Source organism: Heliconius melpomene, chromosome 13, assembly GCF_056956725.1.
Source record: "Heliconius melpomene rosina isolate 202511_hmr_F chromosome 13, ASM5695672v1, whole genome shotgun sequence".
NCBI classification, from domain to species: domain Eukaryota; kingdom Metazoa; phylum Arthropoda; class Insecta; order Lepidoptera; family Nymphalidae; genus Heliconius; species Heliconius melpomene.
In genome coordinates, this window is record NC_140401.1 from 5,357,848 (window position 1) to 5,372,938 (window position 15,091).

Consider the following 15,091-nt stretch of genomic DNA (forward strand, 5'->3'; position numbering starts at 1 on the left):
TGTTTTTTTTTGTTTTTACTTTTATTTAATATTTCAAGAAATTAATTACTACCATGCATTTAAGAAAAAAGTTTAGCTTACGAATAAAACTACAATAACAGAAAAGTGAAACATTATTTAATTGTAAAAAACATAGCAAAAAATATGTAAAAGCTCCTTTAACGAAAAATTCTTCTTCGGTTGACAGAACAGAGTCATGTACTCTAAAAAAAATTCTTCTTAATACATAATAAGCTCACCCTTCATGTAAAACTATTATCACCCTCCAGAAAACGGGAACAGAGTGTATCACCACATAGTTAATGTATAACATAAATAATTTATTATTTAAATATAAGATAATCTATTAAAAACACTTGATTATCGATCCAGCGATGTTTTACACAACCCGCTTCTATTCTTACTGAGAGTATAATGATTTGGGATTTTGATTTAGTTCTTGCGACTGACGAATGGGGTATTGTGTAGTATATTCGTACATTATAGAGATGTGTTGCGTGTGACGATTTGCGAAGAACTGCGTGGTAAGTTCTACGTAGACCAGTAGTTACGTAGGGGTCGACGCGCATGGATGGGGCTGGGCCACAACTATTTACAATAAACAATTATGTAGTGTTTGCTCTATTTTTTAATATATAAATCTCAATATTAGCTTAAATATTTTTGAGTATAATTTTATTTAAAAATTATTTTTTGTCATGATTATAACTAAATAAATGAAATACAAAATACTACTAGGGATGAAATAGAAAAGAAAAATACTTATTATTTAACAAAAGAGAAAGAAAAGAGTGGACTAAGTGTGTAAATAGAGTAAGTAGAAAAATAATAAAAACACTGTTTTCCATCTTTATTTAAAAAACCTATAAAGGTCATAATCTACTAGTGTGTAAACTAAATTTGAAGTTTAAACTATTTTACGAAAGGAACAATCCAAAATTGTAGAGACGTCGATTAATTCGATTTTCTTTTTAAAATTCGAAATTTTGAAAAAATTATTAACAAAGTAAACCCTTTAGTATAAGAATGTGATAAAATGTACTTATGTGTAAATATAATAATAATGTGCAATTTTGCAATTCAAATTATGCAATTCATAACAAAAACCTTTAAAAAAAGGAGATTTTATTCGAATAAGAGTATAATTTTGAAAAAATGCATTCCGTATATATAATATCCATACCTATATTATAAATTCGAAAGTAACTCTGTCTGTCTGTCTGTCTGTCTGTCTGTCTGTCTTTTACGCAATCAGGGCCACACCGCTAATATAATGGTGATAAAATACTCATATAGAGATACTTGAGGTTCCCGGGATGAACATAGGATACTTTTTTTTCTCATATTTGTAATATTTTCGATATATATCAATATATTAAAATACTTATTAATTTGACATACAATTTATTCCGCCATGTTAATAACAACCGTCGCGTTGCTAAGCAACGATTTGCAAAGTTTGTTGTTAGAAAACGTCACCCAAAATGAGCTTGCTTAACGCATCTCTCTATTGAAAACTGAAAATAATTTCATAAATATATTTAATAAATATTCGAATAGTTCAAGCGGGCGTAGCCGCGTTCGGGTCCACTAGTCTAATATAAAATAAAAATTGACCTTATATATTGTATATAGTAGTAAGCTTTCTTCATCTAAAGTTCTTTAATAGTATTTAAGTTCTTTAGTTTCATTATTTTTCTAAAAACAATACTAAACTTTTTCAATATAAGAACATAACTCAATCAGGTAAACTTAATAATATTTTCTTTTATTTTGCATTTGCATTTGCAAAGCAACTTCAATCCTACTGATATTACAAATGTGAAAGGTTGTGGATGAATGTTCGTTCGACTTTCACGAAAACTAGGGAACAGATTTAGATGAAGCTTTACTCGTGCATTAATATCGCTTATTATTACAGATTTTATACCATTTAGCTATGATATAACAAGAAGTTGAAGCGGGCGAAGCCAATGCCTCGCTCATTGTATAATAAAAATATTTTAATAAAGAAACTGAGAGACCGAGATTATAAAAATTGGTCTTTTATCGTATAAGCCTTATTAATGTTCTGAGCTTGAAATAAATTATTATTAATACCCCTATATTTTGGTTGCAAAAATGCATTAAAATTGGCCATAATGACAGTGGCCATATTTGTTCGTGCGACGCATGCGCTGAGTGAATGCAAACAGCCGGCTCGCACATCTGCTGGTCAGCTCGTGGACACAATACTTGTACTATTGACACCATCTAATAATTTATATACTAATATTAGTTAATTATTTTATTTAAATACGTTATATTCTTAGTATTAATTGGAAATTTAAAGTATATTTCGGCGATAGCTATGCAATTTTACAACAACATGAAAAGTTATATTTTTTAACGAAAATGATAAATAGAATAAATGAAATGGACATAAAATTGATACAGTCATGTTATAATTTATTCATAAGATAAAATATACAATTCAAGTATAACCTATTAATAATAATTCACTGACTAACTAATCTGTCTTCGATTGCATATTAGAAATATATATATACTAGTATATCAAAAAATTGTTGAAAATAAATTCTGTAGTTGTATACCTAATAATTACTGAAATTTAATCACGTTAAATACAGCACCATTTCAAATGAATCTTTGACGTGGGTCAGACATAAATGTCATGGTTACCCTATTGTTACCTGATGGACCCCATGGCGTAAATTTAGACCGCTTGTGCATAGATTTTATGCTCTACTTTTTTTAATTCACTAACTAACTATTTGCATATCAAATATTATTTTTTGGAAAATTATTAAGTTATCAAAATTATATTGTGCTGTCTTATTATATATACATATGTACGTATATAATTATATATGTATATAATTCATAACGTATGTTGGTAAAAGATATAAACTTAAACATACTACAGTGGCAATGTGATAAAATTTTAATAAATATTTTTAAATCATTACCAATAATTTACTTTTTGTGTTAAAGGAGTTATTTGTATAGAGAATAAATATCGAAAAAACGCTCAGCGATTATACTTTATGAAATATTTACATTTAATAAGCTCTCAGATCAAAGGTCCCTGCTATTTGTCAAAAGGGGAGGTTTTTTAGGAGAGATATAAAAAGTGCACCAATATAAAAAAACGTAGATTGGACGCGTGTCTGACAATAACTACAAAAGAAGAGAGCGCCCGATAATAAGGTTTGGCATGGGACAATTAGCAAAAAAGCGTGGATATTTACAAGGGCTGTCTTTATTTAATTCATAAATAAAATTTATTTGCCTACATCTTTAACCTCCCTTATACGGTATCAGTAAAATAATTAATAATCAACTTACAATCATTTATATAATGAATAATATATAATATTAAATAGATTTCAAAAAGTTACTATTTACAAACATCAAAAATCAGTACTGTGAAATGTTCGTACTAAATTGAAATCAATTTCACCACGTTTTCGATATTAAAAATAGGTAACGCTTTTATAATTTGTTTCTATTGATTAGAAAAGTACATTCTTTTCAATTTCAAGCCCTGTTCCAATTATCACGCAGATGTAGACGTGAATTTGCGAATGACCGTTGTCTGTCAATCAATCAGAACAAGGGACAAAAAAATGACCCCTCGTTGACCAGCGAAAAAAACGCACAAAGCCATAAAAAATAGTAAATACAACTAAAAAAAGAATGAATACACCATTCGTTGAGATTAGGCTCACGTGCCAAATTATAGTGTTTTTTTTATTATCAAAAAAATACTTTTTTAAAGGAAATCATAAATATTTTATATTTAAGTATAATATAGTGAGATAATAAGTTATTATTTAATATCAATTTGAATGTTTTACGTGTAACTGACATAAAATATTTAAACCGATATTTTTATCTCTTTTTGTAAAACTATTAAATATTTCATGAACCATGAACCTATAACTGGTGGGTAATAAGTACCAGAGCTATGACTAAATTTCGCTATGATTAAAAGTTCTATTCTAATTATAGACTGATAATTGATAGACTGATTCATTGTTGTAACAAAGTGACCGTGCACTACAAATATGTACATAGGTAATACTTATATATGTACATAGGCAACATATTACTTGGTGGGCATCATTTTGCAAATTTTTGTGTTTAACGTTCGATAAAATCACCTGATCCCGATATATCGTAAATCTCAATAAATAATAGTCAATTAATAAAGTATAAACAATAATTTAAGTATCCATTTACTTACTCATTTTATATAATGGAGAATTTTCATAAAATTTTCTTTTTAGATGAAAAGTTAACGTGCTCACATTAATATTTAAATATTTGATTTGTAGTAAAACAAATTTTGTTTCCTCATCATCTGTCTGATCTATAATTTCAGATAAGAATAAACGCGTGATTAGTTGCTGACGCTAAGACGAAGCTTTTCTCTTACATTACCACTTAGTGTTTGAGTCCCAATACGTATTTCTTATACGATTACTACAAAAATATATTTTTATTTCATCACTCAAAAAATGACCCCAATTCAAGATATATTACTAAGTCGATAGATACAGGTAATTCTCTCAAGTAGGTATTTTAAGGCCCGAGTATAATATTTAGAAATAAATCTTTGTATGGATAATGCTCCGAGCACGGACAAATCTTTGACCAAGCAACACGGAGTAAAAATAGTTGAAAATCTACCAATCCACCTCTCTTGACGATGAAATTTTTAAAATTAAATAAAACTTATTTTATTTTATATATAAAATATTGAAATTTTATTTATTACAACACTGATTTCAAATATATATAATATAAACTCTACTTAATTAAAAATGTTTCTACGAAATTATAAACCAAATATAAGTAACGATAGCGGAGTGCGCATGCGCCACAAATCTACAACCCTCACAACACAACGAGGGGGCGGACGCACCCATGATATAACAAAAATGACAACTTTTTGCCTATTTGACAATACTCTTCAATCACGAGTGTATGACAAACCTCGCTACTTACAATGCACAAATTAAGAACTGACAAAACTGACTGACAAGTTAAAATCATGCTGAGTTTGTTTATTAGAAGATGATCTCTAATGCATATACAACTAAACTTAGGGTGTTTTGACTTATAAAAATAACTTATTGTAAATTAGTCTACTATTATTTGTATTAATATTAAATGTACACTAATGTTACGTTTAAGTTATTTTGTTTAAGTATTTACTTAATTTAATTCAAAAATGTGGCATTGGAATGAATGATTGTGACTCTCAACACCCTCAGTATTTCACAACTGCAAAATTAAGTAAAAAAAATGTTGTTTCGAGACTTCGCACTTTGCTATCAAACTTTCGCTTTTTATAGGTATTCTATACATATTTACTAGGACCGTGCCAGCGACATTAACCGAGAGACAAAATGTTTTTTTAGGTATCTTAAAAAGTAAAAACGAAATCCTTATAGAGTCAAATTGCTATCCGTCTGTCCGTCTGTCAAGACCATTTTTTTCAAGATCACTTGGAGGTATGAAGCTTAAACTAATATAAAATTGTTAATCTATGGTCCCTTGAAATACAGAAAAAATTAAGTATCCGAGTCAACGCAATCAAAAGATACGAGCTTATATGGATCAATTTTGCTGCATTTTGTATGAAAATCACAGCGTAATAAAAATCTATAGGGTACTTCGCGTGAACCTGCAGTTATGAAATTTGGCACAAAGCTTATACTAAAATTATAGGTATTAAATAGAAGAAAACATTATAAACATACATGTGTGTGTGTGTGTGTGTAAATTTCATTCAAATCAGTGATACGCAAAGTTAAGTTTGTCAACTTTTATAAGTTATATTTTTCGTTGACCTACAATCGTGAAATTGGTACCTACAGAAGCCTCGACGGACGAGTCCGACTCGCACTTAACCATTTTTTTTATTAAAGCCGCTAGTTCAAGTGAAGTATGAGATGAAAGGGCTCTGGCTAAGCTAGGCTTGAATTTCAGAAAAAAGCTCGAGACCGCCAATTTTTAAATGGAACCATCGGTGGGCGCCCCGACTCGCGCTTGTCCGGTTTATTAGCAGGTAATCCGGTTTTTGTCCGGTAATATATAATGGTGTCATTACCCTATCTTTACTAGGTATTTAAAATCTCTTATTTTTGAATTTGAAATAGGTACCAACTAAGGCAAAAATAAAATCAATACATAACATTTAAATACACCGAATAAAAGCTAAAAAAAAAAATTATAAAAAAAAAAAATCGTTCTTAAAATTTCATTTAAAATGCGTAAAAATCACAAAAGTCAAACATCTTATTATATTAAACTACCCAGATTGGCATAGACATATTATTAACGTAAAATGTTCATTTAATACCAGAATAATTTATAAAATATAGACCATATGAAAGCATAAAATTGGTATTGCACGAAATATTTTCGGCGTCGCATGTTCAATGTTAATTTTCAATGCGAAAGGGCGCGGACCCTCTAAGGGTACTTTCGCTGTCATTGGTCGATTTTTAGAGGGACGCTGCGCGGGCTCGAGGGTCGCTCGGAACCCCGCGCAGCCAATCAATTCCCTTATTTTTTAGATAAAGAACATAAAAATAATAAAAAGTAACGTGTTTTTTAGTATGTGTATTTACCCTATACATAATAGTACGAATGATAAATGGGTATGTAGTTTTGTTAAAGAGAAGGGGTTGTTTACATAGGAAAAAATTACATTGATACAAATATTGTTAAATGAGTTTCAGTTTATATTTTTTTTATATTTCACCTTGACCAAATTAAATTACTGCATTGTATTTTGCAATTGAGAAAGCAAATTATAAATAAATACAAAAACATATTTCAGTATTAAAGGAATAAATATTATCAGAAGAAACAATAAATATTTAATCTGATACATACTTATATATACAGTTAAGCAGATTGTTATTATTAGCATTATTTGACTAACATATTGCGACTATTCTAGAGAATAATAACTTTTACCTTTTTATGTCAAAAATTAGGCCCTAGCCTAATAAACATCGATAGCAAATCGATAATTATTAGGATTAGAATTATCGTAAAATAATAATCGATCTATAATTTAGACGAGTTATGGTACTCCAGACAAACCTTCGTGGTTTTTTGTAGTGCCTTCATCAATGTAAAAATATATTTGTATGGATATTTGATAGTAATAAATAACAAAAAAAAAACTTAAGGATAGGACCAAATGATGAAGAAATTGTTTATTCTATAATATCGCCTGTGAACCAAAATATTAAGTAAAAGTCATCTTAATTTATATAATTTAAAGTTTATAGTTTTTTTTATTTTAACTAAGTATATTTAATTTTTTTTAATTTAAGTATAAATCTAGAATAGTCATATCCTCGTCATCAAATCTACGACGTGGCCACGACATATATAAAGACTCAAACTGTGCGTATTATAAGCAGAAAAAATATTTTTTTTTTACATATATCGCTATCTATATTCTTTTACTAAACTATTCACATATTTCTTACATTAAATGATTAAGATATCTTAGTTTTAAAAGAAATATTATTAAAAAATATAAACAATGATAATGATATTTTAAGATTCAGTATTCAATTGTAAAACAGGATCTTACTACAAAAAGACTTCGCCGTCCGTCTGTCACCAGGCTGTATCTGATAAACCGTTATAGTTAGACAATTGAAATTTTCACAGGTGATGTATTTTGTTGCCGCTATAACAAAATGAAAAAGAGAATAATATAAATATTTAAGGGGGCTCCCATACAAGAATGTGATTTTTGCCGTTTTTATAGAAAATGTACGGCCTAAGTGCGCGGGTACCATTTCAAATTTTTGATGATGCTTGCTTGAATTTACGTTAATATATTGAAGACTTAAATAAAAGAAATTTTATTTGCTTTACGCCACTATCTACATACTTATATAATGTTTCTAGATTAGTATATAGACTATTTTTGACTTATTATTATGTTCTTTTTATTCTAGTATTTTTTTTAATATTACTTAATATAATACATCAAAAATAAATTAATAACACATTTTGATTATTTCCTAGACTCTTTCTAGGAATCCTAATAATTAATTTAGTATCGCCATCTATGGTGTTTAAACTGAACTACGTGGTAACTCCATCCCGACAGATCTAGTGAGTGAGTTTAATGTGTCCCGAGCGATGTCGCTGGCTGCTATTTAAAGAAAGTGAAACAAAAAAATATTTACGAATCTTATGACTTATTCCTCCTAAACGATGGGAACGATTTAGATAAGATTCTATGTGAAATATAATTCCACAGTAATGTCGATTGATGTATAGATATTGGAATGGATCAACTGCAGTTCTTATAAGAAATCGTTATAAATAAATTGTTATATACACATATTCTTTTTTTTTCTGACAAGACGATTGCCGGATCTCTAGTATATTGTCGTTTCTTATTAGATTTTATTTTGTTATACGTAAAGTATGAATATAAAAACTGTTAAAGTATATTTTAAAACTTTAATGATTCTCTATAATAAAATTTAATATAGAGAAAAAATATGTGTATATGTATTGACTGGAAGGTTTTTCATTAAAACGCTCTAATTACAACGTATACAAATATTTGCGTGGCCAAAAGGATTGGTAGGTAAAAGAGGGAAAGGTCGTGATCTATCAACACTATCCCGGCGGGCTGCTAGGGCGAGGGCCGCTAGGCCGGCTAACGGTAACACGTGTTTCGATTTCGTAGAGCATTTCTCCGCAAAGTCCCGTTACACGCCAGAAAGTACTTTTGTTGCTCGCTCGCTTCGAGCGCTCAGCCGCTCACTATATGACCGATCGCGAGTTCACCGTATTGAGAACACCGCTTAGTTGCCTTTATATTTGTTCAAAACAAAGCTTGCCTTTTCAAAATTCGTAGCCACAATAAATGCGCTAAGTTCATTGCAGAACAGTGACCCCCGCGACTCCACGATTGTCCCGTTTTAAATAGAGACAAATTATAGAATAACATGCATTCACATTACACTTTAAAATTAATGTAAGCTTTTGATCTGGATATATGTAAGATATACGTCAATTTTTGGTGGCGAGTTGGGTAAGGAAGTGGCCTTGCCAGCGGTCCAGGTCAATGACTGCATCGCAGATGTTTACTTTATCGAGTGAACGTAAGCGGCGACACTCAAAATTATACATAAGTATTTAAAAATATTTGAACAGTCAGATTAACATTTTATAAATATTTTAAGCTTGAAGACAGTTGATATCTATTATTCCATTATATAGTTACAGCTGTCGTTTGTTTTGTTACTAGGCAACCATTATATCGTTACTTCATTAATTACTCGTATTTTGTTTCATTTCTAATAAGAAAAATATTGTTTTATTTTTACTTATATACCACAAAATATTACCCGTAACATTCCATAGGCTAAATCTCATTATTTAACTCATGCAATGTTATTCAAAATAATTTTTAAAATAATTTCAATGTTCGAAAAACAAAAATAAATTTCTAAGGACGCTTTAATCGTACCTTAAACTATTTTAATTTTTTATTAAGCCAATTTCAAACTAAGAGACAAAAAAATAATGTAATTTTTTTGTACAAGTGGTAGAGTGGGAACTCAATACAAATAAACTTCAATTCTTAATATACCTGGCTAAATTTCTTTTTAGAAGGCAGTTAATGAAAACTTTTTTTTATGAATAAAATAAATTAATACGCAACAAAGAGAAGCACAACCGGGCGGAGCTGGGACATGATAGCAAGAACAGATGATACAGATAACACCTTATAAAAAGGATAATACCTCCCTTCTATAACTTTCTCTTATAATTCAATTCTAAAGTATATAAAGAAGCCACAACATACACATTTAATTATAAATAAAATAAACGAAATACCATTTTATAAATATAATATAAGTAAAATAAAATAACGCCATCTTGGCGCAGTATTACTGAAAACATAAAGTAGGTTCATTTTCATATAATATTTTGATATACATATGTCATCTACCATTTTACCAAATAATATTTTCAATTTTTTTTATAGATTCCTTGTTACATTTACAAAATTTAACATGGGCACATAAAATATAAGACAAGTGTAAAAATAACAATATTATTCATATAATGACAAGATAAGTATTAAAATAATTAAAATAAACGTACATATTTTAAAATCACAATCTGTCAAAAATGTAGGAAAAGCGAAGCAGCCAGCCAGCCAGCGTTCGCTGTCTTCACGGATGGTGGATGGTGGGAGTGAGGCTTGCGCGGTGACGTAATCCGTGCGGTTCGATACTCTCGAAAGGCTGCGGGGTCGACGTCCGCTAGACGCAGAATAGCCTATCTTCAATTACACCTTTAACATTCGCTTATTTCATACATCCTATACCATGTTTGGCATTGAGACTTTGATATTCATGAAAAAAATTAAAGATATAACGACTTAATTCATACTATAAACTTGTCTTAATTTTGCTGAAGTGAATTAGGCTGTGCAATAATTCTTTTATTTTGTTAATGTGAAAGTAAATATATTTTTTTTTATTATAAAAAAATAATAATTGTTGTATATAGATCATTTGCTGTAAAACTGAACTTTACAAAAACATGCAAATAGGTAATTACAATGACCAATAAACTTAATTAACCAATAAAGTTTTTTTTTATTTAATTATTTTTTTATTTATAAGAGCATAAATACCTCCTCCTATCTATCCTCCAATTCTCCAATGAGACATTGAATTCATCATAAATGACCAATTCTTTACTTTTTGCTTTTAGCACCAGTCCGATTTTAGTCACAGCAATGGCTTTATATAAAGTTCTAGCTACTATTCTAACTTAAGATTCAAAATATATATAGGAATCTTTCGGACTGTCAGTAAATCCACAGAAATCTCAATCTATTATCAACTATTTTAGATTTGAACTAAGTAGGATTTCAACGCTTAAAAAATAGAACCTTATTTGGAAGTTGAGATCGCATATTATCACAAAATTTATTCCATATATATATCATGGGTTCCATATATTATTGATTTCAACACACGAATACACTCCCTTATAAAATCCAAGTTCCTTCTTGCCTATCCTGCGAAAATCTCATTCTTATCATCTCATGTTCTCTGTGTAGGTAGACGTTTCATCTTATATTCAATATTGTTTCTTTCGTTTTACATTTTTTATGTAAATGTTTATTTGGAATATGTATATTTATACAGTTCGGTCGACATGTTATGGCCACGCAGAAGTTAAGTTTTCTCAACTTTTGCGCATTGTACACTCGTTAGCAAACTATACAAAAGTAAGAAAAAATCTTAAAATAAAATCTGTAGAGCCATCTACAGCTAACTTTAGGGCGGCCTCGACCCGTACTGTACATATATATATTTAATTACTGTTTACATATATAATGGCACTTTTTATGTTTATTTATGTATTTGTCATTCATGATATTATTTTATGTTATTTATTTTCTTAACTTTTATCTTTCCCATTATTCTAAACTAATTCACTTCTAAGGGCTAGCTGAAAAAGATCTCTTCTAGAAATAAGTCCACCGATGTGAAATCTTAAAATTGATCTTATATATGTATTTAGTACAACAAAGAATATATATAAATTTATATGTTAACATTGCATAAAATCATACTGACGTATTTATAGCGTATAAACACATAATATGCATCACAGAAATGCGGAAAATCAGCAAGATATGAGTTCAAGTGAGAGGCGAGCGAAGGGCCACCGAGAGCGAGTTACACAAGAAGGGTTACAAAACTATGGCAATGAACCGAGGTGAACCTGAACCTTGCGAACCGCTAGACGCCGATAGCGACAGATGCCGCCAACGCTTGCTACGCTGCATCGGTACTGCATAAATTTCATTATTCAAAATTTTATTTTACTATAAATTGTATAATTATAGCAAATAATAAACCATCTTTAAGTTAGTCTTGTGAGAATTACAATAATTTCATCGTTATTTTTTTGTTATATATATATATATATATATATATATATATATATATATATATATATATATATATATCTATATATTAAATTAGTCAGTTGATAATTTGTCTTCAAGTAGTAATTTTTAAAATGATATAGAGTTCAAGTCCCACGTGTTATTGTTCAAAATATTAAGCATAGTATATAATTTGCAATTATCTGTAAACACCCACGATAAGCTCCTACAATAAGTCATAAATACATTATAAGTACACCTACAACTGTATATTTTTATTTTTTTTTTATAAGAAAAAACTTAATAAAAATTATATTATACATATAGGTTATTATGAAAGTCTCATAATGAAAGAGAATAGTTAAACTAATGGGAGGATAACTGCATAGAATGTGACCGTTCTGCGCAATGCGGAAGCTTTTTCGTGACTGTCGCACTATGACATTCCTGAAATCTTGAATAAGTCTGAAATAGTTTTGCTGAAAAGTTCATTTAAAACGTTATTAAAGCGCTAGTACAATTTTAGTCCACTCACAAAAAGTTTATACCCTTCAAAGGCTCCTTCGAACTTAACTTATATTTTAAAGTCATTTTGTAATACAATGATATTACATATTAAGTATATGCACATTACATAAAAGAGGCTTACAAGCCTACCCTACCCTATAAGCTAGGAACAAACCTGTATTTTAGTGAGAAATGAGTGAAGTTTATGTTTGAAAGAGAATGATAAAACCTAGACTATATTTTTTAAGTAGAGTACTAAGCATTATATATTTTTTCTCAAAGAAGAGAAAAATAAATAAGAAATGTGTATGTGTATGTGTGTGTGTTTGTGTGTGAGATAAATTACACACACAAATTACATGACAAAAGTCACGAATAAGATTGATTGGTCTTTGGTATTAATAACACTAATGTTAATAATTACTAATAATACGACGAATAATGCGTATTGTGTATATGAAATAGTAAAGGCGTTGTTAGTACTATGTTACAATACATATCACGAATATGGACGAGAATATATAAATATTCCGAAAAATACTCAGCTCATACAAACGACATCAACGTGTGCTCAAGCCGAGCTGTGCTTGATTGATGTTTGTTTTTTTTTTTAATAAATGAAAACAAAAGGAAATGAAGCATAGAAATAAATTAACATTTTTATTCATTTTATTTATCGTTAATAAGACATTTTAAAATAAAAGCTCTTCCTTATATTTATTTAAATAAAAATATTTAGTATACACGCTTGTTTAAAACATTACATCTAGTCAATGTAAGCATTTAGATTCGACATTTAAAATAATAAAATAATTCTTACTGATTTCATTTAATAAATTACCTGAAAATTATAATGAAGAATCCAAGCGCGCCATGTGGTGCAACTATTAATTTACTTTTCAATTTCATGACATAGTACTTGCTTGTACATAACATACAAGCTACTAAGTTATATTACTTAAAATAAGAGTTATTAGGTTGTAAATCCCATGTTTAGTCAATTGGCTCTTCCGCTAAAAACAACCAGTTCTCGCAGATAACCGCGAAATTCCCGCCAAACACAAGTTCGTTGGCCTCAGCTAACATTCGGTATATTAAGTACTTGTAACTTTTATCATGAGTTAAAGTTTTACTTAACTTTAGACCTTATGTTTTCTGTTTTAAAATATTATTTCAACGTCCATAAGGCAGTCCGCACTCGATAAAAGTAAAAACTCCTGTTTTTAGCGTTACCGCTCACGTTACAAAATATTTTGTATTCTTCACGTTGAATATTCATACAAGTGTCATATACATACATATATTGTTTTCGAGGAGAAAGGAAAAAGGACAAACAAAGAAAATAATATATAATGTAATTTGGTACGGTTTTTTGGTACTGTTATTAATATTTTATTTTTTAAACTGTTTTAATTACTGTATAAACATGTAAAGAATACAATGCTGATAATTTGTACAATAGAATACTACATTTTTTATCTGTTTTTATTAAAAACATAATAAATTATCTATTATTTGTTTATTTTTTATTAATAATATTGCATATTCATAATGTATTAGTTAAAAATTAAATATTCCTAATATATTCATGATTGACGTATCAATATAATGTTACTGAAACGAGTTTTATTTTTTCCTTTTAAAACATAATATTGCGAAGCATGCGCAGATGAAAAGTGAATCAACCTGACGTTTGGTTGCGCGGCCACTCACGTTCGTTGACCTCACAAATTTTCGTTTCGTTGGTTGCTGCGCGCCCCTCCCCCGCCGCCTGCCCCCTTTCCGCAAACTTATAATAATTTCACACTTTAAAGCAAAAAAAGTCTCTCACAAATAAAAACTTTATGTTTTCAAACAATTCAAGATATCAAATATCTTCTAATGATCAAATTCACAATATTTTACTCCTTTACAAACAATATAAGGATATATTGTATTGCTAAAAAAAATCTTTTCAAATATGATTTTATGGAAATACCAAAAGAAATGCGTTGCCTCAAGTATCGCAAATGCCGGATGCGCCAGCGCAAAAACACGAAACCAAACTCGTTTTATGTAATTTTATAATGTGAATCATCCTATTTCTTTTACTTTTGTAATGGTACAATTATTTATATACTTCCTGGAAACATTTATGTACTTACTTTATATTAATCGAAAAGTTATTGATCGAATCGGAATGATGTTGTTGCAAGCGAGGCCTTGTCATTGACCTCTATTTCGCTATCAAATGTTACAAAACGCGACGTTCTTCGACGAGCCTCGCTGTCTCATTTGTTATAATGAATTGTATCTATATTTACTAAATTAAACTAATTTTGTGACTAATTGTTGAAATTAATGAAGAAACAAAATGATAACCTTAATATAAGAGAAAAAAAATATATATATAGACTCTACGCATTTTTCACAATACATTTGGTAGAAAGCCTTTCCAGATACTTCGTTTTCTATCATTATTTGTTTAACGTTTAATAATCTAAAAGGTATTGTAATCTTATTTATCACTCACTTACTTGAAGTTATTTTAAAATCGTTCGTATAAAAAAAAATGCTTAAATATTTCACAGCCTGTCGGCAATTTCATTATTATTTATTACTTTA